Genomic DNA, 27,961 nt, shown 5'->3' on the forward strand with positions numbered 1-27,961 from the left:
AGCACATTCCAGATGATGCCGAGGACATAACCTAGTGACTGAGCGTGCTTTCAAGAACTTGAGCATTTACATATTCATCAGGGTTTTACCAACATCTATAACAAGATCTTGGCCACACTCCATACTACCATGATGAATAGGGGTGGAGGATGCAGATGCAAAGGAAGACGCCACTTTCTCAGATTTCACCTTAGTGAGGCCAGTGAAACGAAATCTGGATGATCGACCGAGAGACTTTTAGCTCTGCGCTTCTAATGTTCTCCTTGATGTACTAGATACCACGATCACGGTTGAAACATTAGCATGGCCATCAAGTATAGGTCAGACTTCGGGAACACAAGGATCCATAAGGATCAACTTCCAGAACAAGTCAAATCCTCATGGGGAGTGGATGATATCTTCACTCAGCAAAATCACCACTACCGGGATTATAAAGACCAAGATCAAAATCTTTGAAATGTCCCAACCATCATATCTATCTGAGATTCAAATTTGGGTGGTGGCAAGATGCTTCAGACTCAGCATGTCTGAAGAGAAAGGTTGCAACAAAATTTGATGAGATGATGTTGCGAGATTCTCGGGAAATGAACAACGATAGCAAGCTCCAAAACATGAGCTGGTTCCGCTACACATATGTGAACACGTTGTCCCAGACAAGCATGACCACATAGTAGTTTTACAACAAAAACACTACCGAGTTCTGGTTGGGAACCATAATTAATGATATCGAAGTCTCCGCGCGGAAGTCCAAAGGATTAACACTTTAGAACAGACTCCTTTATCATGAACAAATAGATCAGTGGCTTGGAGTGCTAGGGATACATATAGAATGAAGGTTGCAAATCTCCAAACCATAGAATACTTCGCACATATGCATGACTGACTTGGGATGGTTCCGAAGGAAGCAAAAACAAGCTTTCTCAAATTCACGACAGCAACTTCCACAAAATGCACATGTATAAGAGGAAATCACTTCTTTCATCAAACAAATACTTCATGAGCTAGCATGAAGAAAATGCTTTCAAAAGTTTCCACACCAGCTTAATGTTCAACACAAGTTATGGAGAAGATAAGGATGTTGTTGATGGGCTCAACAATAATTCATCAAAATCTATCTATTATACATAAAAAGTAATTTACGGGCTGACCAGGGAAAAGAGAATTATGCTAGAAATTACCACAATAATTAGAAACATCTAACCTTGTCAGGACCCCGACTCGATGTCACATCGATCTAGCCGGTAACACCTCATATCACTTTGCGGCCTCACGCACGGTATCCCCACGGGTGTCGTCTTACCTTTGCCCGGGACCGTTTGCGCCTTTTGGCTCACGTATATGATAGTGTCGCTAGCATCCATATGATAAGGAGCCCGGGCTGACATGACTAGTCGTAAACCCAAAGTGGCACAGACTTACAGGGACAGGCATCCATGACCCAGCTTCGAACGTGTCGGTCATCAGCAAGTGGGTCCGGGCTGTAGCACTGGGCTAGCAGGACTCCGGTAAACCGGGCTGTAGCGGGCTAACAGGACTCCGGTACTCAAAGCGTGACATTTCCCCGAAGGGACAGACACAGGAACGAGGAAGGACACATGCCGGCCAGCCTAAGTGTTCCAGAGCAGTAGCAAGCTACCATGGCTCAGCGGTAACACTAGGAGACATTTCCCGGTAAGAGAGGCTACTAAAGATAAACAACTAGATAGTCAGATCCCACACATACCAAGCATTTCAATCATACACACAATATGCTCGATATGTGCAAATACAACGAAGCATCACAACATGACTCTATGACACAAGTACTTTATTTAGGGCTTAGGGAGCCATACATAACATACACAAAGGTACGGGTCTCACGACCCAACATACAAGTCATACAGTCATACAAGCCAACAGCGGAAGTAACTTGTCTGAGTACAGACAACTAGTAAAATAAAAGAGGCTTGGAAAGCCTAGCTATACTACGTGGTCCTCCACAAGCTCAGGGTCACCACCTGGGTCTTTAGCCTACTCGTTGATGTCAACGTCTACATAGAACCCATCAGAAGGGGTTGCAGCGTCTTCTGTAAAAATGTAGATTATAGCAACATGAGTACAAAGGTACTCAGCAAGACTTACATCAGATCCTACATACATGCATAGTATCAAGAAGGGTTGGTGGAGTTATTGCAGCAAGCCAGCTTTGACTCTTGGCTAGACTATCCTACGATACTCCAACTTGAAATGGTTTTGCGCACACGAGTCCACTATTCACCACTTCAATACACTACCGAGGATCCACCTCCGTCTTCCTACGGAAGAGCCATCCTCGGCACTCACACTTATCTTGAGGCTTTTAGTAGTTCCCATTTACTTGTCTATGAACTGTATAGGCAACCAAGTAGTCCTTTACCGCGGACGCGACTATTCAAATAGATCATGTTAACCCTGCAGGGGTGTACTTCTTCATACATGTTTTCACCACTTAGCGTCTGCACACGACATGTGCTCGGCAGACTTCAAGCGAAAGCCGACGTGGGTGTAGACCACGACCTACCTAAACACTTAAGCCTCTAGTCCAGGTTTATCGCCTATTCAGGTTCCATCCGCAGGGAGTCCGGCCGAGGTTTCCCATACGGCCCCGAACGATGTGAACAGGGTTCCCGAGATACCTAACGGGTATTCGGTACACCGTGCCACGTACCTACCGCATCACAGCCCACCCCTACGGTCAGCGCTGTCCACGGCCTCCAGTAGGCTACAAACACCAGAAACTACTTGCAACTCCTGGACAGAGAGCTAGGGTGAATAAGAAGTCGAGCGGGGTCATATTTCAGGGCCCAATGTATGGTAGTAGCTGATTCTTAAATCACACATACAGATCTCAGTGCTTAAGGTCGGCTTCAATGAAACAACCCACCATGTACTCCTACATGGCCTCTCATCGATACCTTTACCAAATCGTGTTCACCACACCACTCTCGTTACCAACATAATCATTTCACTCCAGCCCATCACCCCGATGAACCAGACCTGACACGACTCTAAGCATAGCAGGCATAGCAAGGTAGGAACAACACATACATAGGGCTCAATCAACTCCTACACATGCTAGTGGGTTTCATCTAGTTACTGTGGCAATGACAGGTCATGCAGAGGAAATGGGTTCAACTACCGTAGCACACAGCAGTTTGAATCGCGTTGTCTTAATGCAGTAAAAGAGAGCAGGAGCGAGAACATGGGATTGTATCGATATGATCAAATGGTTGGTTGCTTGCCTGATGGTTCGATGCACGGATACGGTTCTTCGTTAGGGTAATCGCGGTACTCCTCGGGGACAGAACCTGTCGCAAAGGACATCGGTACACAAGCATCACCAAACAATGTGCAACAATATGATGCATGCATGAAACATGGCAATATGAGTGTGTTGGGCTAATGCAACTAAAGCCAGAAGGGTTTGAACAAATTTGAATCAAAGATTCAAATTCCAAATTCAAATATGGCCTTTTAAAGTGCCTTTTCTTGTTCTGCTTAAAACATCAATTTAACTTGTTTGATCATGCATGAAAATAGTACAGATGGATAGATTGGATTTTTCTGATCATTTTTCATATATAATTTGTCCAATTTGGAGTTACAGAATAAAAGTTATGAATTTTTGAAGTTTAAATAATATTCTGGAATTTCCTGATTTAATTTAAATCCAGAAATTCAATTACTGCGTCAGCCTGACGTCAGTATGACGTCAGCAGGTCAACGGAACAGGTCTGGGTCAAACCTCACAGTGGGTCCCGCATGTCAGGGTGATTATTTTAATTAAAACTTAATTAAAACTAATCCTGTTTAATTAACAGGGCTGGGCCCCATCTGTCATTGACTCAGGGGAGTCAACCAGGGCCCACCCGTGGTCAAAGTCAAAGTCGGCTGCCGGCGTTTAGTCGCCGGCGAGCCCGACGCGGCGGCGGGAGTGGTTTTGGCCATTTCGGCCACCAAATGGACCGCGGAGGCCACCGGAGTGGAGCTGAGGGCAACCCGCAGCTCTTGGCGGAGCCCGTTGGGGTCGGGGTGGCCGGGGTCGACGGCGGCGAGCTCGGCTGCGGCCGCCGGGGTTCGGTCGTGCACGGGAGCGGTGCTGGAGCTCGAAGTCGAGCAAAGCGAGGCGCTAGGGATGCTCTACGGGGTCTTGCGAACTCGTTGGACTCGCCGGGGTGACCAAATGGTCACCGGAGCTGCGTCGACGGCGAGCTCGGCGACGGCGGAGGTTCGGCCGTGGTGGGGAGGAGGCTACGGTGAGGGAACGAGGGGAAGGAGAGGGGAAAACGGTGGCGTAGCTCACCGCGGTTGCAGTGGGCGTCGAAGCGGGCTCGGGGACGCGCTGGAGACGGCGAATTCGACGGCGACGGTGGTCGGAGCCCGAAGAGGGGAACGGCGACGTGGCGGCGATGCAGGGCTTCCGGGGAGCTGTGGAGCGGTGGGGAGGAAGAGGGAGTCGAGGCGGAGCTCCTGAGCTAGTCGGGGGAGCGAGGGGTGGTCGGAGACAGCGGCTAAGGCGAACGGCGGCGACGGTGGTGTTCGGCCGGGCGAGGGAGAGAGCGAGGGGAGAGCCGGGGGAGAGTGAGAGAGAGCAGGGGGGAGGCGTGGCGTCGTCCAGGGACACCGAGGCGAGGAGGGGAGGGCAGGCAGGCAGGGAGAGAGGTGGCGTGGCGCGGTGGCCGTGCGCGCGCGCCGGCCACACTCCCCTCCCTCTGTCGGGACGAAGACGACAGAGGAGGGAGGTGGGCTGGGCCGGCTGCTGGCTGGGCCGGCCAGCTGGCTGGGCTGCACAGGGAGGAGCCCAGGTAAGCTTCTCCCTTTTAGTTTTTCTGTTTCTGTTTTTATTTAAATATATCTGCAACTTTGTTGAATTAAATAAAATACCTAGGCAACTCCAAAAATCACCAAACTATTTCTGGCCCATAGTTGGATTATTTCCAACATGAAACATTTTAGTTTGGAGATATTTGAGCATTTAAATATTTTATATTATTTTAAATGCCCAAATTCAAATATTTATGATTTAAATCAAAAACCTTAGGATGGCCTAGGAAAATGTGCACCACTTTTGGCAGAGGTTCTGAACCAAGGCAAAAATGATGGGCATTTTAGAAGGGCATTTCAGGTTCATTGAAAAATTATTTTAGTAACCCTAGTTGGTTTCAGAGGGGACTGGGGGTTCTGTCATCCCCATTTCAAGTTTCTGATGAAAGAGTAAACATGATGCAACACTCTAATGCATGACTAGCTAGGGTGTGACAAACCTTTAATTTTTTCCATTAGAAAATCATAACTGTTAGATCTACTTTAAAGCAAAAAAATTACCCATCATTGCCATTACGTAAAAGACGTTTTTTTAGGAAACATAAAGAGAATTATGCTAGAAATTACCACAATAATTAGAGACATCTAACCTTTAATTTTTTCCATGAGAAAATCATAACCGTTAGATCTACTTTAAAGCTAAAAAATTACCCACCATTGCCATTACATTTTTTTCGAGAGTACGCCAATGGCGTACCATATTTTTGTAGAAGATAGAAAGCATAATTACAAGAAGTGTGGCTCGAGTGCGCACACACGGCCACACGGACACAACACCAACACCACCTAGCACACCTAATCTAATTTCTCACAACACGTTGTAGGCCACCAACACCACCACTTGCTTGCCTCCACTCGGCTACCTCACCAAGGATCATAGTGGCAAGCTCCCTAGTATCCTTTTGTTGATCAGCTCTATTGAAGACCCTAGCATTGCGTTGCTTCCAAAGAGCCCACATGCCCGCAATGATCAACGTGTCAAACCCTCGCTTGTCATCCTTGTGGAATTGTTTTCTCTCTCGCAACCACCAATCAAGGGTCGTATCGTCAGGTAGATGATCCTGCACGTTGATTCGGAGCGTGTCCCAAATAAGGAACCAAACCTCACGCACATATCCGCATGTCGATAGAATGTGATCTACGTTATCCTCATCTTGCAAGCACGTGTAGCAAGTTGATGGCTCGTCGTGCAGGCCGTGTCTTGCGCGGCGGTCGAAAGTCCAGAGCCTATACTGCATCGCTAGCCAAGCGAAAATCTTGCACTTAAGCGGGGCCCAGCTCCTCCACACACACGCGCTCATAGGCGATCTTGGCAGCCCAGAGCATAAGTTGGCATAGATAGCGCGAGCCGAGTACTGACCCGTAGCCGTGCAAGTCCAGGTGAACCCGTCCTCTTGGTCCTGATTTCTCTCCACCGTTGTGATCGCATGGCAAAGATGCACAAACTGCAATTGCGCCATGAAGGAAGTAACCTGACAGTCCCCTTGCCATCTATCATTGGTCAGCGCATGTTGCACAGTCCTAGTATTTGCCACCCTCGACTGCACAGTGTCTTGCAACAAGGGAGCGACATCAGCTACGGCAAAGCCATGTATCCATTGGTCTCGCCAAAAGAGAATCCGGTCTCCCATACCGACCGTGATATGCACAAGGCTGTCAAAAAGCTCTCGAGTGTCCCTATCCTCAATCATATGCAGCCCTTGCCACGGTCTGCTAGGCTCCGTGCGCTTAAGCCACTCCCACCTGACTCTCAACGCCAAAGCTTGCCAATTTAGGTTTTTGATGCCAAGCCCTCCGTAGCACTTTGGCTGGTAGATGGTGTCCCACGCGACTAGGCATTGGCCACAATTTATCTTGTCCTTTCCAGCCCAAAAGAAAGATCTCATCCACTTGTTAATTTCCTCAAACACCCATGCCGGAGCATCCACAACCATAAGGTGGTGAATAGGTCTTGCCGAGATGACGGATTGCACCAAGATGAGTCTCCCCGGCCTCTGGATGAGACCCCTTTGCCAAGCTGGGACAAAGTACCGGACCTGATCCAACATTGGCTGCCAATTTGCCCTAGTTAGGCTTTTTATAGCAAGCTGCAAGCCAAGGTACTTGCAAGGGAAATCTGCCTGATTGCACTCTAGAAACGTGGCCACTCTGGCTTTATCTTCATGGTCTCCTCGGATCGCAATTGCTGATGACTTCCTGTAGTTTACTCGCAGACCCGAGGCAGTGCCAAAAGCATCAAGGGCATTCCTTATGAAGCTCAGGTCCATACAAGTCGGCTTGATGAGCATGGCCACGTCATCAGCATATATGGACAGTCTCTGTGTAGGAGATATCCCAGGTGTCGTACTGAGCACTCCAACTTCAGTAGCCTTTTTAATCATGGCCGTCAAGACATCCATGGCAATGACGAATAGCATCGGGGAGATTGGGTCTCCTTGCCGGAGCCCACAAGCGTGTGCAAAGCTCTCACCTGGAATTCCATTGACAATGATCTTTGTACTAGCTGTTTGTAGTAGAATGGCAACCCATCTCATCCACCGAGTGCCAAAACCTTTAGCTTCCATGACCTCAAAAAGGAAAGGCCATGACAAGGAGTCAAAAGCTCTCGAAATATCCAACTTAAGGAACACCATCGGGGCTCTCCTAGCATGTAGCTTCCTTGCCACTTGCCTCACTAGAAGAAAATTGTCATGTAGATGTTGGCCTTTGATGAAAGCCGATTGGTTAGACTCCACAATGTCATTCATGTGCTTCCTCAATCGATTGGCAAGAGCCTTAGCAAACAGCTTAGGGATGCTATGGGTAAGACTAATAGGACGATAGTCTCCAATTTCCTCCGCATCCGGCTTCTTTGGGATGAGCACTATGTGCGCCTTGTTGAGCTTCGCAAAACCTCTACCATCTCCCACATATAGTTTGTGTATGGCAGCCATGACATCGTGCTTAATAATGTGCCACGCTTTTTGATAGAATGCAGCAATATACCCATCCAGGCCTGGGGCACGGTCCGGTGGCAGCTCCTTGATGACGCTCCAAACCTCTTCTTCCGTAATCATGACCTCCAGCTCGCTAAGGTCCCGCGGCTGTATGCCCAGATATTGCAAGTCTAGCGAGTGTTCTCTAGCATGCTCAGAGCCAATCAATCTCTCATATGCCTCAAAGAAAGCCTTCTCCTTAAGCTCATGATCCGTAATCAGCACACCATCCTTCTTGACATGAGCAATGAAGTTTTTGGAGCGACGTCCATTCGCCACCGCTTGAAACAGTTTGGTGTTAGCATCCCCCTCCTTGAGCCACTTCATCCTTGATCTTTGCCTATCAATGGTACGCTCTAGAGCTACGAGACCCAGCAGTGCTTGCTTCAAGGATTTCCGGAGCCAAATCTCAAGATGCCCCAAAGCTCTGATCTCTTGAGCACAGTCGAGTCTGTGTATCACCCATCGCGCCACGCGCATTAGAATCTTAACATTTCCCATTTTACGCTGGCCACATGCCTGCAAGTGACGTGCGGTATTGCGCAGAAGAGTGTCAAGCCTCTTGTAAGGGTCCACTATGTCCGGGTCACAAACCCACCCTTCATTAACAGCTTCCTCAAAACCATCCAATTTGGTCCAAAACATCTCGAACCTGAATCTGCGCTTAGGGCTGAAACCAACACTTGTGGAGAGCAGGAGAGGTGCGTGGTCCGAGACCCCTGTAGACAGCGCTTGAAGCAGATATTCTGCATTGTCTAACTCCCAATCTACTGTGGTTAGAGTTATGTCAATCTTCGTCAGAGTCGGGGCATCTCTCTCGTTTGACCAAGTGTACCTCCTGCCGTGCATGTACATCTCCTTGAGCTCATGCTCGTCCACAAAATCTCGAAACTTGCTCATCATCCTCCGATTTATGTTGGTATTATTCTTGTCCGTCGCTCTGATGATCATATTAAAGTCACCCAAGGCCATCCACGGTCCAAGGCATCCGATCCTCCGGTTCTTGAGATCCTCCAGAAACTGAGTTTTAAGCTCATCCCCTTGTGGGCCATACACCACTGTAATCCACCAAGGTTGCCCAACTTTTGTGTGCACCAGCCCAGTGAGAAAGTTATCATTAAGCACAACATTGTCAACGGTGAGGGCTGTGCTATCCCAAGCCAACAGGATCCCACCCCCCGTGTCAACCGCCGGCAAATAAGCATGACCATCAAACGATGGCCCCAAACATTGCATTACCATATAAATGTCAATTACATCAAGTTTTGTCTCCTGTAGACACGCCAAGTTCACTTTCACCGTGCTAACAAAGTCTCGAACGGCCTTACGCTTCACTGGATTGTTAAGGCCCCTAACATTCCAGCAGATCACTTGTGGGTGCATATCCATGGAAGAAATATGTCACCAACACCGGAGGAAGGCTCCTAGTTCGTGCAAACCACCATCGCCTGGCTCGCGTGCAGCTCCTGAGCCGCCGGGATGGACTTGCCAAATAGGCCAGCAATGATCCGGACGTGCTGCTCTTTTAGCAGTGAATCAAACAACGCTCTGAGCTCTTGGACGACACCATCATCCAAATTGCATGTGCGTGTTTTCCGCAAATCATAAAAGACAGTACAATTTTATTTTGCAAATCATAAAAGACAGTTAATTTTCCGCAGGACGATGAGAGCCTTATTAGGTATCGTGAAGAAAGTCCTTTGCTTCCTTGCTGCTGCCGCCTCCATCGCCTGCTTTTCAGATCGCCACCAACCAGCCAGCCCTCCAGTGCTTGCTTTTCAGATCGTCACTGACCAAGCAGCAGGAGCTCCGTGTAGGTAGTGGCTACGGCAATGAGTAGGTGGAATTAACCACGAGATGTCCTATTCGGCTCATACATAGAAACAAGTATGCATAAGGCAAAATCCATCCAAGCTCCATCTATACGTGCATGGCCCCGTATACTGTTGTCTCCATACAATATCGGCCGGTTCAGAAAGTAATAGAGCCAGCAACATACGAGTGGACCTCATCTCGGAGAATACTCGGATGGTTTGACACAGGCGCCGGTGCAACTTCGGTAGTACAACTGAAGCAGCATGTTGTCGTGCTATCGGATGATGATTGAGTTCATACCAATTATCTTACCGGAACCTGCCATGTATGGACGATTAGCTGGAGTCACCTAACTTGCGGAACAGCCGGCGATTGATGGGTCGATCCTTTGGGCCGCAACTGTAGCAGGTGGCCGTGGACGATTGGTTCGACAGGAATAATCTTTGCTTGAGGCTACCATGTGTAGACGTTCTACAACAAATAAAGCGGCAACAGGGTTGAGGGAGGAGTAGTAAAGACAACCGTAGGTAACTTATATCTGAAAGTATGAAGATTTGGTTCATTCAATAATTACTCGACGATCACATGCTCAGGATGATGGTTGCGGAGCAAGCTTAGAGATTTAGTGCCTGTTCGGCAACGCATCGCTCTGGCTACTCCGCTCCGCTCAGCGCTGAAACGCGGAGTGACAGAATAGCAGCTCCGGAAATATGAACTGCGCTCCGCTCCGCTCCTCCACTTCCGCTCCGCGGAGCTGGGAGCCGGAGTGTTTCCGAACGGGCCCTTATGACCCAACTCTTAGCACCATCGCCTTCATGCTCCGAGGTAAGCTCCAAGTTGGTACACAAAAACACGAGCAGTCAAACACGTTCTGATAGTTAACTAATTGCATGTGCATGTTTTGTTGTAAATAAGCGATTTGATTATAATCCACATATGCTCAATTGCCTATTGCTCTCGAATTAGATGGGGTACCTCGACTGTGGATGCAGAAAAGTAATTTCATTTTCAGTTACAAGTGCCCTATTACTTGGTGCATATCTGATAAAATATAGTGATAAATCATGATGTGCCCCTATCTTGGAATCTTATTCCCGTAGCATATATGCACGTGATGTAAAGGTATTTGGATATATTAGAAGTGTTTGGGGGAACTGCATTGGACGAGTTGGTGTAGTTTTAGTTTCAACCGGAGAATAAAAAACATGGTAATCGGTTTCAGTTTTGGGGGTACTTACTTGCATGATGATGTGACTGAAGCCTGTTAAGTTATAATGATATTATACCACGATTACATCGCAAAGCATGATCTGAGTAGTGCAATTCTTAAGGTTCAGATAATTCTATTTCACATCAAAATGCCCTTCGCTTATGGTTAATTATGAATAGCACTTTGAAATAATATATAGTTTTCCAGTACTGCCACAGATGAGAAACACCTCAAGTGTATAGATGATCCAAGTATCTTCTTTATTAGTAATATCTTTTATTTAAAGAATGGAGTTGTATCAGTACAGTTAATACCCCATTTTGTCTTCCATACTTCAACTACAAGCTATGTTCCAGACAATGTGGAGGAACTATATATTATATACTAATTTCAAAGAAGCTTATTTGGTTTGGCTCCTTGCATGGCATTAGAACCATATATATACCTCACCCCTCAGAAAAACATTGCTATAAGCTAGCCGACCACATAACTCTGATAGTGCACTATACTTTTTGGGCGGAATAATAGCACACAATACGAACTGTGGTCTTTTAAGCCGGTTTTTTGTAACACCGGACGCTTGGGGTCTGTATACGGATGACACGATTGGAATCAAATTCTACATCATGTATGATACATGTGAGAATCCTGAGATATTTTCATACAAATGAACAGATCATTAGCACTGTGTGATGATGAAGAATTACATGAGCTATGCTCCTTAAAATAAAATTGCATAAAAACCTAGAAAAACCTTGTATGAGCTATACAACTCAAATGTCGTGCCTTATGGATACAGTCACATTTATATGTTTAATTTATATCTTGGTGAGGTGACAGGTATTTTAGAGGAGATAGTGAGCAGAGAATTCACTTGACTAATATATATACATAATATGTCTCATGGTTCAAGTTAGGTACTTCTAAAATTACTCATATGTGCATATGACAGCCACAACATCACTATAATTGGATATCTATTGTCGCATTTAATTCTGGCATCTCTACATGTTGATGCTAAACTGAGTGTCCCAATCTTTTTTATAAATTATGCTTGCCGAATACAAAAGTCATTCTATTATATATTATTAAACTCACTTTTATACATATGTAGCCCTCGAACGAGATGAGTATGGTAATGGTCGTTTTTCTGAGATAGTTTGGTATGTCCCCATGTTATGCATTTAGTGATGCAGTTGGCATATTCCTATAGCTTAGTACATGTTATTCAAGAATTTCCTTTTTCCACTACATCTTTCAAGTCTCCTCATTCGGGTCGCACCGGCTTCCACTATGGTAGGTTATTGTGAACTTATTCATATACGTATTATTTGGGCAGACCACCTGAGTACTTTATATACCTCCAAATATTTGCTCTATATTTGGATTGAAAAATCTATGCCAATCAAAATGATGCAAAACAACGACATAAAGGTATTGGAATAGCTTAGGTAAGACTTTTAGCACTCTTATTGTATATATAGTTACAAAATGCTATTAGGTGTCCTCACGAAAAATGGGAGTATCCTACGCATACGGTGATCTATTCATCTTCATTCCTAATCTTATTTACAGTTAAAGCATCTGGTCTATTAAGTAAATGCTTTGCACCGTTATACCTACTTTATATTTAGAGATGCACATTTCTAACTAAATAAACTATAGGGTGGCCTTTCATGATAAACTCGAGGTCCAAAAAATAGTAAATATAATGTGTCGAGCCTTTTGATATGTACAAGAAATGTTGATTCTAACTCACATAAACCAACTTTAAGCATGTCATGTTTTTTTGTTAAAAATACAACCGTGTATTGTAGTAACTTGGATATGCCATAAGACCATAGAAAGAACATAGTTTCAGTGTGTTTTTATTACAAATTCATGCATAATTCTTTAAATATCAGGGCTGCAACTAGGGTCACATTGACATACTAAAAATCTGCCTTATGCTTTTAGCTCATTTACTGCTTCCTCACGAAGTGCTGATTAGTGTTGATGATGTAGAAATAACTGAGGTTTCCTTGAAGGTACTGAACTATGTCGCACAAAATATTGCTAAAGGTATATTTTTCATGTTACTTGGATATACAGTGATATGCCCTTGACTTTTCTTCTAAGGGAATATGTCCTTGATTTTTTTACCTATCGCTTTTGTTATTTGTTATACCGAGTGCAGTGTCATTTATCTATTTATGTTCTGCTACAACTTGAAATATAAGCTCATTTCATATTAAAAAATTGTGTTATTTTGGAGTGTAGTGTGCTAATAAGTGTATTGCTAATAATTGCTAAATTATACACGCATTATTAGAGAACAAAATAGAGGAATCAAGTAGCAAACTTCCGGAAGATGAATTACTCAAGGAAAGTTACTTACTGCGAGTTAGAGACGACACAGATATGTTTTTCACTTTAGACTAAATCAGATAACTGATGAACATCCATTTTATTTTGCAATGTGTATAATCAATAAGGATATGAAAAGTGCATTGACAATATATATGCTACTCCCTCCGTCCCATAATATAAGAACGTTTTGCAGAGGGAGTACTAAACTATTCTAATGGATAAACATATAGTATACAAATGCACTCTAGCTTCGTATACCAAACTAACATAACACTTATAGTAAAAGCTCACTCAGCATACTCCTTTATGATATATGCAGGATATATACATCATATATTTGTATTTGGATTCTTTTACTACTAGAAGAGTTCCGGTCTAACATTTTTTTCATAGAACAAGACAGAAAAAATGATACAAATATAATATATGTAGGTCTTATATTTGGAGATGTCATGACATTTGGCCACAAATTTTCTTTAAGTATATGAAACAATATGTTCTTAGTATTAAACTAGCACAAATGCCCGTGCGTTGCAACGGGAGTAAAAATACCTCACCCACCTGTTTTAGTCACTAAAAATTGCATGATCATGTTAATCGTCTTCAGACTCATCGTCATCGAGATGAACATTTGTAATCTAGTTCAAATTATTCAACCTGACATTACTTTGAAATAATCAAAATTTAGTTTCCATCACAACAATCTGCAACAACAACCAATAAACAATAAGCTTTGACAACAAACAATTACAACACAAATACAGTAGTTAGTAATTTCTATCCAATCTCTCTCACTATCTCTTCCCTTTGTACAATATAACGGCTCCATCACACAAATAATGGCAACATCAGTACAAAGGAAAACGAACAAAATTGCTCCAAATCTCAATTCCAGTCTATGTATTGCCATGTACAAAGTTTCCCCAAGCAGAGCGCAGGTGCCAAAGAAGAATGAGAAGCCCAAAAAAAAGCAAAAAGGAACACAGCAGAGCATAGAACACCACACAACAGCAGTACATGATCTCGGTCTGAAAAAAGTGTGAGAAAGGAACTATTTACCTGATACAAAAAAGATAATTCCCTATTGCATTAAAAGAAGATCCCACCACTTTCCCTAGTTGAAAGTAAGAAGATGAACCTTTCACTCCTTGGCATGTTGAAAGCTTAAATAAAAGGATCACGATCATTGCCACCAGTATTCCAATCAATCTAGCAATACTGATACCCTCTGTACATTTGCTAATCTTCCAAGATGTCTAAAAGATGGGTCATCTGCAGGATACACAACTATGTTCAAATACTCAAATGGCAAGCATGTACAAAAAATTATGGTATAAACATATAAAATGGGTCACAAAACTCCAGATAGAATGTCAGCATGGGCATAAAACCACCTCACAAGCAGAATTTCCATAACTCATGATTGCTATCATATTTTTATCATAGTCATGATGCTTTCTGAAGCAATGAAGCTAGGTGCATGAGTAACAGAAAGAGAATCAGTACCTTAGAGAATATTAGTACTTCGGAGCCACGAGCCTTTAGCTTGGGAAGTAATTTATTTAACAGAACCATCTTTTCCTGTAGAAAGGGAAGTAATTTTCCTCATCTCAAGAAAAGGAAGCATTTTTTCCTGTAGAAAGCATCAAGCCTCGAGGAGGCACACCAAGGACGATGCCCTTGAGCAGCTTCAGGACTCCAAGGAGACCGCTACTACAGTGGTCTGCGGTAGGGCAGGGGAGGGCCTCTGCTAGTGGAATCGTCGGAACGCACGACAGACACGAAAATTTACAAAACATTGTCACGTAGTTTTATGTATTTTTACTCACTACCGGAGTTAGTGAATCGTGAAAATGTATCCAAAGACAAACAGAATTCTAGACACCAAATATATTTTTCAGGATATTTTGGTATATTTAAATTGTGTGCCGCAATCATCTCCTTTCCCATTGCGAATTCAGTCTGGGAAACATGGAAGAGAATTCAACATCTTCGTCTGTTTTATACACAATTCAGTAAATAAATTGCGTTGAATTATAGCAGTAAAGCATTGTGAAGTACTCCCTCCGTCCCAAAATTCTTGTCTTAAATTTGTCCAAATACGGATGTATGAAGTCACGTTTTAGTATTAGGTCCATCCGTATCTAGACAAATCTAAGACAAGGATTTTGGGACGGAGGGAGTATTATATAAACATATGCAAACAAAATCCCTTGACAGAGTAATACTATAGTAAACTAACCGGTCCATCCAAGTCCAGGCCAGCGAAATTATTATATCTTCCACTGTCAAATCAATCAAAGGTACCCAACTATCAGCTAATGGACAGGAAAATCCGCAGTTGGTTAAGAAACAGAAACAAACGGATCTACAGCAAGCTCCCTGCATAAGAGTCTCTCTCGCCTGGGCTTTCTTTGAGGTGAATATCTCTCACCTGGGCTTGATGGTCGAGGAAATGATGTATGGCCAGCAGTACAACATGAACAGAGTCTCACTATGCGCGGTGGAGATGAGCTCGTACTCCCGTCCAGCCTACCGTGTGTGCTGTATGGCGGCCTCCCACCAGGCCGGGGCCTGCGGAAGAGCAGGAGCAGGACCAACGGTTGGACGACGGAGAGGATCGCCGAGCAGGAGCATGACCAATGGCTGGGGCATGGATAGGATCCGCCGCCGCGCGGGCAGCGACATCGATGCATTGATCTGCCTCGCCATGGCCTTGGAACTCTACCTGCCAGGCATGGAGCTCCGCCTCCACCTGCAAGGACTTCGAGCCTCCACCCCGGATCCCTCCGTCTCCCGCGTCCGTCCTCCGTCTCCCACTTCAAGGCCTAGGCGGGGAAGCTGACGCCCGGCGGCACCTAGTCGGACCATCACGGTACAGCGCAGGGAGATGTGGTCATGAGGAGGAGCAGGTAGCCATGCTGGTTTGTTGGATGGTCGCTCACCATGGTCGCCTAAGTGCAGGGGCCACAAAATATTGATCCCGTGAAGGTCGGGGTGGACTGGGAGCTAGCGAGGAAATTCAAAGCAGAGAACCCAGGTGCTCTGGAGGTCTGGTGGCAGATCAGGGGCGACTCGTCCCATAGCCGCACCCACCCGTGACTTCCTGCGGCGCGCGCCTCGTCGCTCCTCCCCTTCTGCCGCCACCGACAGTTACTCGGTGCCGGCGCGCGTCCTCGATCTGCAGGATTCGGTCCCGACAGGATCCGCCTCGCGCCAACCTCCGCCACTTCCCCGACATCCGAAGCCCTGCCGCCGTCCTCCTCCTCCTGATCGGATCAGGCGCCGACCTCAGCCGCTTCCCTGACGTGCCTCGACTCCCGGAGCCCTGCCGCCGTCGTCCTCCCCCTCCCGATCGGATCGGGAGACCCGCTGCTCGATCTGGAGCCCAAAATAATTTATGGAACCGTTTTTTTTTAACTCACCGATGACTGCGGGTTGAATATCAACTCACCGATGACTGCGGGTTGAATATCTCAAACAACAGGGGCTTTTACGTAAAACTGCCGCGACGGTGAACCCGGAAACCCAATCCGTGCTTTATTATTAGGGAGAGTCTAGCAAAAGGACCCGTGCGTTGCAACGGGAGAGATAAATAATACTTTTTCTAAAGATAATTTGTTGTAATAAACATACTTCAGAGTGAACCAGTGCAGGATATCTCAGGAGGGAAACAAATTGGATATATATTTAATTTTTTTAAATGAATCTAGCAAACCTTTATTAATTACATGTGCATCTTGTAATCTCTAGAGTATACTTTTTGTGTGACGATTCACTAATTGTAATCCTTGAGTTCCTTGTTTTCTTCTTCATCATATTCTAATCTGCATACATGTTGAAATATACTACTCCCTTCGTTTCTAAATATAAGTATTTTTAGAGATTTCAATATGGATAACATACAAATGTATATAGACGTGTTTTGAAGTGTAGATTCACTCATTTTGCTCCGTATATAGTCAATATTGAAATCTCTAAAAAAGACTTATATTGAGGAACGAAGAGAGTATTTCCTTGATCAGTATGCTAGTTTCAAGCTCAAGATGTCCAATTGATCACTTCCAGGCAAAGTATGGACAAATGCAGGGTAGAGGTAATTATAATTGAACGCTTTCTTCTTTGTAAAATAGGCATAAGAAATTTATTTTTTGGGATCAACTCCAAGCCAAAAATACATAATAAATTCATTTTACTGGAACTTTCATAATCAAGTTAGGCTAGAGGAGCCAAGTTCAAAAAATTCAGGGTATTACTGGTGCTGATCCATGCCAACCACCATTCTTGGAAGAAATATCGCTCCAACGAAGGACTATCCCTTGTCTTCTTGGCGTGTTTAAGTTATAGTAGCATGATTCACCGAAATGGGATCCCTGCCCTCGGAGTGTATTCACAGAACTCCCTCACCTACACAAATATTAAAATGAAGTTATAAGATATAGTCTAGAATCTTACCCCGATTCACGGCCTTTCATTTATATAATTAGACACAAAGTACTATAATATAAGAAGCACACCAAAAAGTATTCATGTTAAACAGTAAGCAAGCATGACATATGTATATCAGCTAGAATCTACTGCTGCAAAGAGCCTAGCAAATTAACAAAAAAATATACCAATTCTTGGCATGATGCAGACCAAATCTACATATGAAGTTCTAAACCAAACAGTGCAACATCCAAGGAAACTGAAAGGGAGAAACTCAAGCATCTAGAGATCATGTACACGAAGTATTGCTCTGTAGCGAAGCAAGCTGTTTCCCATAAATTTGGTAGGCTTAGTACAATGAAAGAATTGATCCTGATCGGTCAAGCTCCACAAATTTGGTATCTTTTAAGTGACAATATCCCCACTTATTTTCCAAAGTGATTATCAATTACCAAAAAGGGATCCCGATCTCAGTTGTCGGAGTATGTACTAAATAGGTAAGCTATAACAATGTTAATCTATAAATGAATTCAGTTGCATTAATTTATTACCTAGCTGTAAGAGGCATATCCAAGTTAGACATAATTTTAATAATTATTAGAAAAAATTGATCCCAAGTGCATTACCCAACTGCAGGATCAAAGACATCAGTTAAGGATAATTATTTACAGTTTGCTGCACAGGAAATCATAGGCTGGCATAGGCTAAATAAAACAACACGATTCAGATTGAATGAACACCTGAATCGGTTAAAAGATGGTGTCAAACAATATTTGTATACTGACATACATATATCCCACATAAAGACATACATAAACAACATGTAGTCCGATACTGAATTTATTATAGGTAGAGACACCTTACCATGCAAAGGTAGCAGCAGGAGCAATTTCAGCGAGCAGCAAGAGAAGGGAAGGAGATGACATTTGGGAGGCCTTCACGGGGAGGAAACAACGACAACAGATGAACAAAGCATCATCTAGTGGAAACAACGACAACAACAGATGAACAGAGCATCATTTAGTTTCCGTACATACCCATAACCTTTTCAGCATGCAGACAACAATGATACAGTTAGCTAGTAAAACTCAACCAGATCGCCTTGTGTGCACGCTGAATTTCTAACTATACGGCTAGCTTAGGTGAGTCAAAACAATGCAACTAATCTATATTCATTAATAAAAACAAAAAATACCAGGTGAAGGTATCCTAATTAAAGAAACCAAAGTAAGTCCCCATAAAAGAAATAAGACAGAATCATCTCCAGGAAGGAGCGATTAGACCTATACCAAAGCATTCATTAACTAAACCAAAAGAAAATGTACCTGCATGAGCTTGCTTCGAATTTCTTACCTTTCCTGCCAAAAATTCCCTTTCTCTTAAGAGCACATTGATGTCTTGCACTTAAGGGTAACATGATTGAGAACAACAACACTGAAACTATCTTGTGATTTTCTAATAGAGAAGTACACAATTACTATGGCGATGACATATACTTATTTATAGGAAAGGCCGCAAAGGACATACATAGAGGTTTGGTCACAGAAGCATCACCCATGAGCAGTCTTTATGCTCAGACATTTACAAGAACACTTGTTGCATACACTGCAGTCTCACAATATGAGAGAAAAAAATGCTACATATCGGAGTGGAGTTAGGGAGAGATGTTACTGCTATATACCTGGAGATGGTATGCGCATCCTCTCAAGCTGAGATGGCTCTCGCATCCTCTAAAGCGACGCTGACTGCATGCGCTCACGTACTCGCTGGCTATGGCAGCTCCCATGTCCTCCGAAGCGGCAACAATCCTCGTGAGCTCGTGTCCTCGCTGGTTGCGGCCATGCCACTGTGAATCCTGGCATGCAGCAGCATTGCGGAAGAAGGACGGCACTGAAAATATTGGTGCAGAAAGCAAATCCAAGAAAAATCTGAAGTCTAATGTAGTGGAAAAAAATATACGCTAGTTCTCAAGAAATTAAAAATAGCAATTTTTTTACACAATCCTTTCTATGAATCATTTATCATCAAACATGTGCATATACTTCTCTAGGTGCACACTATTTATTAAAAATAGTGCTCATATAGCAGGTGAATTCACCAATCAAATAGCCACCCATAAACTGATATCTCCACAAATCTAATTCCATCTAGCTAACAAACACCAACTGAAGTCCTTCAGTTCTAGATATTTCTAATCCTGTTTACACATCCTAATCCTGTTTTGCTAGGTGCAGCTAGCATATCTATTCTGCAAAGCTAATTCTTAACTGAAGAAAAATAATAACCTAGGTGCAGCTAGCATATCTATATTCTTCAAAGCTAATTGTTAACTTAAGAAAAAACATAATCAAGCAAGGGGACAGAAATAATAACTACAACAGGGGAGTCAAAAACATTTTAACATCATAAAAGCATGAAAAAATATGGTCTTTGAGATCGTCATCTTAGACACACAAATACTGAGATACATAAGCATGATTTATACACAATAGTATCGATGCATGCATGAGCAAAGTAGCCTATGTATGTAGTTCAAATTAAGTGAAGCAAGTTCATACAATAATTAGAAGGTTCAGTACAGTTCTCTGTTTCAAACTGTTTTTCTTGTGATGCGGCAAAGTAATTTTCCTACAGTTGTAAAAATCGTTGTTCATAGTTTAAGAGTAATAATGTTCAGGCAGGCACAAATTTAGGAAAAATACCACATGAAAATGAATTGAACCGTGCATGATTCACAATCGCATCTAAGTACAAAACCAACAGTGGTCCTCCATCTAAGCAATCCATGAGTACACGTTGATCTCAAGATTACTAACTGAAACCAAGTCTCGCAACAGTAAGGGAAGAAGACCATGACACCAGTATCAAGTGCTGAAGAATCGGATTAGGTGTTTTACAATTACAGAGAGTCGAAGAGCAGTGACGTGGAAGCAAAGAGGCAACCAAAGCTTGCTATTCAGCTCATCTCCAGCAACAGCGGCAGCAAGGTGGCGTCAGTGACGGTCAGGCCAAGTTTTGACGAACTTCAGGCTCTACCGCGCCGTGGCGTAGCTTCGAGGGGATACATACCTCTCGTGTAGCCACCACAGGACTCGGCGGGCGTTCTTGTTCCTCCGGCGAACTCGGCGCTTCTTCCTCCGGCGAACTTGGCGGCGACATTGGATGTTTGTTCAAAAATTGCAATTTCGATAGGATGATGGAGATTATGGTCGAAGGGAAAAACCTGATGGAGATTCCGGCCGAGGACCCTTGCTTCTTATAGCAGCCAATCAAATCCGGGTTGGGCACTACATCAATTTGTGTTGGAGAAGGACACGGCCGGCCTCCAATTTTCCATCCAAATCACGATAGGAGCAACGGAGGTTGAGAAGGATACCACGGAGGAGGCCAGAGAGGACTGGCAACCGGCGCCGGCGGCCGGCGTACCATCCTCCATGAACGCCCATGGCGTCCGCCTTCTCCTCCGCCTCGTCTGTAGTCGCACCCATGGCGTCCGCCTTCTCCTCCGCCGCGGCTAGCCGTCCGACGAAGGCGCCGCCCCTCACATGCTCGTGCTCCGCCGTCGCTGCCGTCGCTGGAAAGGGAGGAAGGCGCCGCCCCTCACCTGCTCGTGCTCCGCCGTCGCTGCCGTCGCTGGAAAGGGAGGAGTTTTGGATAAGATGAATCAGGGACCGCGAACTGAATATTGAACAAACGTAGGGTCTTTTTTGTAAAACCGAAGGGTTTTCCCAGATTCACTAACGAAAGGACTGCGGGTTTTATTTTCGAAAAGCAAAGGGACTTTTTTTATAAAAACGCCGCAACGGTGAACCCAGAGACCCAATCCGTACTTTATTATTAGGGAGAGATTAAATAATTAATAATTACTAGTACAAATGCCCGTGCGTTGCAACGGGCTAAAAATTCATAAAACATGCTCTGTGTGACAGTAGCGCCATTTCTTAGATCAAGTTCTGATAAACATCGATATAAGTTTATAATGTTATCTCTTTCCGGAGTATGACGCATGGACGTAAATAAGCCATCCTAACATCTTTCATCAATGAAAGAATAGTGGTGCATGGGATAGTCTAGTAATCAGTTCTATTTTTTATTTCTCAAAAAACACAATTATTTCTTTACTATAAAATAATTAAAAAAATTGAAAATTTTATCTTTTATTAGAACTGAAACATCTTTTGAAGATGAATTTTTTTGACCACATGTTTTTTAACTATGAAATTTGAAAATTTTGCAGTCGATTTTAAATGGTTTTGTTAAAATAATTGGAACATTTTTGAGAGTTTTGTGCATTTTTAAAAAAACATGAACATATTTAAAAGCATGTCTTTCTAAATAAGAAGATTTTGGAACACTCTTTGTCTAAAAAAACACACACACTTGGTGTCCGCAATTAAAAAAAATTGTTGGTGTCCAGACAATGTAGTGTAAAGATGAGAAAGTCAACGGGGTGTCCCTTGATGGCCCCTCCTTCAACTTAGCACTATCATTGGGCAGAAGAACGTAAGTGTTTTTAGCGGGATATACAGACGTTGAAATTGTTGTATACTGTTTGAGAGTTTAATAACTAATCTAAATGTTTTTCCTAGAATTTTCAAAAGGTTTCAATGCAAACAAATTTATTTTGGATGAAAGAGTAGTGGTGCATTGAAGTGGGATTGTTTGTATACATTTTTTTGTTAATATTTAAAAGCAAACTGGCTTTTACTATGTTGACATTTTTTAAGGAAAATGTTGGTTGCTTGGTTTGCAAAATTATATTGTGTTTCTTTTCTTTTGCACTACTTGAAACTTGGCCCAAAGACCGAACCGCACTCACTCTGCATCATCACCATAAAAAGACAAACCTTTTTGATAAATTTCATGTGAAGGCCATGTACACCATCCATCACGTATACGCTTCTTCTACGTTTTAGCAAACAAACAACAGCATATAATTATCCCCATGGCCAGTCGCTGTCTAGTTGAGGCGTTCCTACCCTAGCCGCCGCCACCACCAAGCGTCTAGGGAGAGGCGACCTATTTCCTTTGATCTCCACCAGCCGGGGCACTGGCCCCCTCTCCCTTCGGTCGCTGCTCCGGCGGCAGGAGGGAGGGGGACCCGTTCCTCCGCTCTGTAGTTAGGATTTGGATTTATAGGTCGTGGGGCGTCGTTGGGGTGGTGGGAGCAGTGCTTGGATGAATAAATTTGCCTCAACTCCACTCCCACACCGGCGGTGTTTTTCATGGCGGCTTCTCGGAGTTGATGGCATCGTGTCTTTGTCGGTCCCTCAGATCGGCAGCGTTAGGGTTCATGGATAGTTTTGGCAAGGCGGCGGCGGCGACTCTATTAGGTGTGTCTCTCCTTCATCTCTGTCTCCATTGTTGCGTTGTTGCCTTCGACATCATGGTGGAGTAGGGAGGTTTTGTCGTTTAGGAGTACGCGCAGGCAGTTGTCTGCGCAAGTGACAGCTGGAAGATGGAGTATCTTGTGTTGGGTCTGTGGTTGACGGCTGACAGTTCTGGTTTCCTCCTCCGACTTCGTCGTCATGCGGGGGTGTCAGTTCTGAAGTTCGATGGCGTGTCCGGGGACATGTTGCCCCGGTCTGATTCTTTCAACATCTATGGTTTTGCTTCGAACAAACTATTTTGGAGGTCCGTAAAGCTGCTGATTAGTGATGGAGCCGCATCGAGCTTGGGTGAAGAGGTGATATGTCTTTTTATCCTTTGATGGCCGCTTCGGTGGTGTCGAAGGAAACCGACAGGCGTTGGTATTCTGCATAGGATTTTCCTATCTTTTCAATTATGTATAGTCGGCGCTTACGTGCCTTGTAACTTGTTCTATATAAATTAGACGCGTATTATCATGGAAAAAAAAGAAAAAAGAAGATAATTATCCCCACAGAGAACACATACCAATATCCCCGCCGAGTTATCCTCCTGTGTGACCCTCTTTTATCCATGCAATGCTGCTCCTCATCACCGAGTAGGCCAGCACCCAACATCCCACCCAGCAGCATTGTTCGTCCTCTGCTCGGCCCAAGGTTCCCACCCACGGTGCCGTGTACCCCCCCTCTTTCTCTTCCCTCTTCCACAACTAACCAAGAAAACAGGATCGAGCACGCGCGCGGTCACACCTCCTCGGCGTCGACGGTGCACTCCTGGAGTGCTCGGCCTTGTCGTGTCGGCCTTCGGCCTGGGCCAGGAGAAGACGCCGGGGCCGGTGGTATGCACCCCCCTCCTTTCCAATCCCGGGTCCGTCGAGTGAAGCGCCGGGGTGGCAGCGGTGTCCGTCGGTGCCCCTCTCCTCTGACGCTCGACCTTGTCGTCTCAATTTCGCTTGGCCCTAGCTCGCGAGGCTCTGCGGTGTGATCACGCTGGCTTCATTCCGTTCCATTTTCTTCATCCTTCTAATTCCATTCCGTTCCCTCTCCTAGGTTGATTTCCCAGGCCGTCGCCGGCGGCTGCCGATTGTCCTTATCTGATTTTCCATATTTGGTTTGGTCCACACACGCGTGGATGTTGGCTGCCCGATTGTGCACTTATCTGATTCTTCCTTCGAACGTAGTTGCTCTTCCCTCTCTTGCGGATTAATTCCTTCATTATTTTCCCCTCAGAGGCTAGTTGATTTCTGATGCGGCAAAGTCACTCACGTATATAAATGGATTGAATTGGTTGAAAAGGAGTGAGGTGGGACTATTTGTGAGTTCTAAAGTTTTTTTCGCTGTGCCCTCGTCTTCGCTTCTTCGACTTTCAAGCATGTTCGTCAGCATTGTAATGTTGTGGCTCATGTTTTAGCCAAGTTTTGTAAAAACTCTAGTCTATTTTTTTTTTCTGTCTGCGTGTATCCGGGACACTTTGTATGTCCAGTCGAGCGACGGACGAGACTCGACCCACCGCCTTTAGTCTCCTTGTCGAGAGGTCATGAATGCCATTGGGGCACTACTGAACTTTAGTCACATGGGCATTGTAATTATATGGATGATGGGTACAAAGGTAACAAAAAGTACACCATCAAAATTGTTACCTTTTTACGTTAATGAGTTGGGTTAATGAGATTGAAAAGATGCACCCCGGCCGCATCAGATCAGGACGTGCGATAGACAACTATGGCCCCGTTGGGCTATAAAGACTGAATGTATGTGTCGTAGCCGATGAAATAGCTGGAGGCACAATAAAATTGTAGACCGAACACTCATGTAATTAGTGTTTTTAAGCTAGCAAATCTAAAACTCTCTTTCTATTATTTCTCCTTCCTTATTAATTCTCATGTAATTAGTGTCTTTTTCCCTCCCTCTCTTTCTCCTTTATTATATTTGTCGTGCAGCGACTCCTTCTTTTCTTTTATATGCAATTAGCATATATTTCACTTTCCTTCTTTTCTCATTCCCTCTTAATTCTGAGGCCTTTCTCAGGAGAAACTCCTTCCTTCTTTTATATGCAATTAGCATATATATTTCCTTTCTCAATTCTTCTTAATTCGAGAAACCCCTTCCTTCTCGTGCCAATTAGCCGCATCGACTCCTTTCTTCTTTTATTTTTCTCATGCCCCTCTATTTTCGTGTATCGTGCAGCCACAACGCCAACCCACATCTCATCCTTCGCTAGTTAATCCTCGAGGCTCCTTGTTGATTGTCATACAACTCATAGTCCTATATAAATCGGTGGAATTAAATTGAAAAAGGCGAGGTGGGACTAATTAGCTGGCAACAAATAGGCCTGTTTGGTTGGCTGCGTCCTTGGAGTGGGCCAGCTCGGCCCATGTGTTGGAGAGATTAAATTAAGTTTCAGTTAATTAACGTGACAAGCAAGCTAGCTGAATTGGCTAGGGGCGCTAGGCTATCTCCAAGCGACCCTGCTTCAAATCCTGTCGGACGTAGTTTTCTGCATTTTTTTGAATTTCTGTTTCAAGAAAAAGACCTGAAAGCGTAAATTCACAACAAGAAAGCGTATTGTGACGGTGAACCCGGAGACCCAATCCGTGCTTTATTATTAGGGAGAGACTAGTACAAATGCCCGTGCGTTGCACCGGGCGAAAAATTAAATATAACCTGCTCGATGTGCCATTATGGAACACTTTTTTAATTCGATTATTGGAAACATTAGAAATAAGGTTACATTGAACATTTCTTTTTGCACTATGAAATTTGGGCGTACCCTAATAATGTTTGTCATGACCTATTTCGGCTCACCATTTTCATTTCAACCTATGATAAAGTACTTGTGTATGAAATATTCTTTCAGTCAATTCTATTTTTTGTTGTTTAGAAAAACACGATTATTATTTTTACTTTGAGAAGGTTTTTTTTAGAATTTTGAGAATGTTTTAAAAAATGGAATCATTTTTATGGTGCCGTTGATTTTTTTGAAATATTGTATTTTATGTCTTATTTATTTTGCACTGTTTTTGGGTTTGGTCCATTGAGAGTGTAGGGGGTTTAGGTCATGTGCTGTCGGACGTAGTTTTTTGCATTTTTTTGAATTTCTGTTTCAAGAAAAAGACCTGAAAGCGTAAATTCACAACAAGAAAGCGTATTGTGACGGTGAACTCGGAGACCCAATCCGTGCTTTATTATTAGGGAGAGACTAGTACAAATGCCCGTGCGTTGCACCGGGCGAAAAATTAAATATAACCTGCTCGATGTGCCATTATGGAACACTTTTTTAATTCGATTATTGGAAACATTAGAAATAAGGTTACGTTGAACATTTCTTTTTGCACTATGAAATTTGGGCGTACCCTAATAATGTTTGTCATGACCTATTTCGGCTCACCATTTTCATTTCAACCTATGATAAAGTACTTGTGTATGAAATATTCTTTCAGTCAATTCTATTTTTTGTTGTTTAGAAAAACACGATTATTATTTTTACTTTGAGAAGGTTTTTTTTTAGAATTTTGAGAATGTTTTAAAAAATGGAATCATTTTTATGGTGCCGTTGATTTTTTTGAAATATTGTATTTTATGTCTTATTTATTTTGCACTGTTTTTGGGTCCATTGAGAGTGTAGGGGGTTTAGGTCATGTGCTGCCCGCTTGCTCGCACGCCCTTCTCCCAGCGACCAAAACGGGCTTCAGGGCAACTCCAACACGCAGACCCAAACGGACCATTTGGGTCGGCGAAGCGGACATGTTTGTTCGCTTTTTCATTTCGGTCAACCGCATTGCCCAACGGTGTTGCCCCATTTGTGGGCGTGTCCGCCTTGAGCATTTCGTCAAACACCTCGCAGGCTAGCACCGCCGACGAGATCCTGGACGCCCGCCAAGGAGGAGGCCGCGACTTTCGCCTGGGCCAAGGCCCTCGGAGGACACCGTCACGGGAACTCGCGAGCGCTAGAGAGAGACTGTCGCGGGACCTGCGACGAGCTGTTGCAGCTGCGTGGAGGGAGGCCGCGAGCTTGGTAGGGCAGCGTGCCAAGACGAGCGCGAGCAGGGCGACCGTGGCGGCGCGATGGTGGAGAAGATGCTACTCCGGCCTATTCGGCGGTGCGGCGGCAGTGACCAGGGGCGGCAAGGTTCAATGCCCATATGTTGTAACGGGCGGGAAAAAATTTAAAATCTCATTGTGTGCCTTTACACAACACTTCTTATATCCAATTTTGGCAAACGTTTCTTAAATAAGATTACACTGAACTATCGCTTTTTGGGCCATGTAACTTGAACGTGAATAAGCCATCCTAATCGTTTGTGTGGACCAACTTCAGCTCGACACTTTCATCTCATGAAAGAGTTGGGGTGCATGGAATACATGGTAGATTAGCATGATTTTTTTTTTGAAAAGGTGATTTTTTTTCTTTAAATTTGGAAAATAGTTTTTGGATTTTTTTAATGCAATAATTTTTTGGAGACGAACATTATCTGGTTAATAGTTTTTGGATTTTTTTTTAAAAATGGAATGATTTTTTGGAGACAAACATTATCTGGTTGGGAAATTGCACAGTGCTTTTCTATTCTTATATTGGTTTGCGGATCAATCGATTTTTTAAATATGAAATTATGGATGATGCTACGCACGAGTAAAAGCAGCAGGCTGCTGGCCTAATTGTCCTGACATTAGAGAGTCGAGCTCTAGATCAAAGTTACATCGTCATATTTTCCTCTAGCCGAAGGTAGATCAAGGATACTGGCTGCTACCACACGCCAACATAGAGCAGCAGTGCATCACTTCGCTTAAAGAGGCGAGATGAGCAGTGCAGCACTTCAGCTAGACAGGTGAGTTGGGACGTTACAAGTACATAATAAACATATTATTTTACACAATTCATGTCAGCGATAGATCTAGCACCAGCATTGGTGGATCTATAATCATTCTTGTAAAATATGTCTTCACTTGTATCAATTATATAAACTCACTATGCAATG

General features: G+C 43.9%; 1 long non-coding RNA gene across 5 annotated transcripts; it reads right to left on the reverse strand.

The window, feature by feature from the left end:
* Nucleotides 1–9,389: 9,389 nt before the first annotated feature.
* Nucleotides 9,390–16,615, reverse strand: LOC123137370 (uncharacterized). 5 transcript variants are annotated; one of them, XR_006468200.1, is made up of 4 exons: nt 16,137–16,615; nt 14,698–16,049; nt 10,207–14,463; nt 9,390–10,103 (listed from the first exon to the last, which is right to left on the reverse strand). It is a non-coding gene; the product is annotated as an uncharacterized lncRNA (long non-coding RNA). The 5 variants fall into 5 exon arrangements; XR_006468201.1 differs by having other exon boundaries at nt 14,698–15,476; nt 15,626–16,615; XR_006468199.1 differs by having other exon boundaries at nt 10,207–13,895; nt 14,251–14,463; nt 14,698–16,615.
* Nucleotides 16,616–27,961: the final 11,346 nt, after the last annotated feature.

The sequence above is a fragment of the Triticum aestivum genome, chromosome 6B (genome assembly GCF_018294505.1).
Source record: "Triticum aestivum cultivar Chinese Spring chromosome 6B, IWGSC CS RefSeq v2.1, whole genome shotgun sequence".
In the NCBI taxonomy this organism is placed as follows: Eukaryota; Viridiplantae; Streptophyta; class Magnoliopsida; order Poales; family Poaceae; genus Triticum; species Triticum aestivum.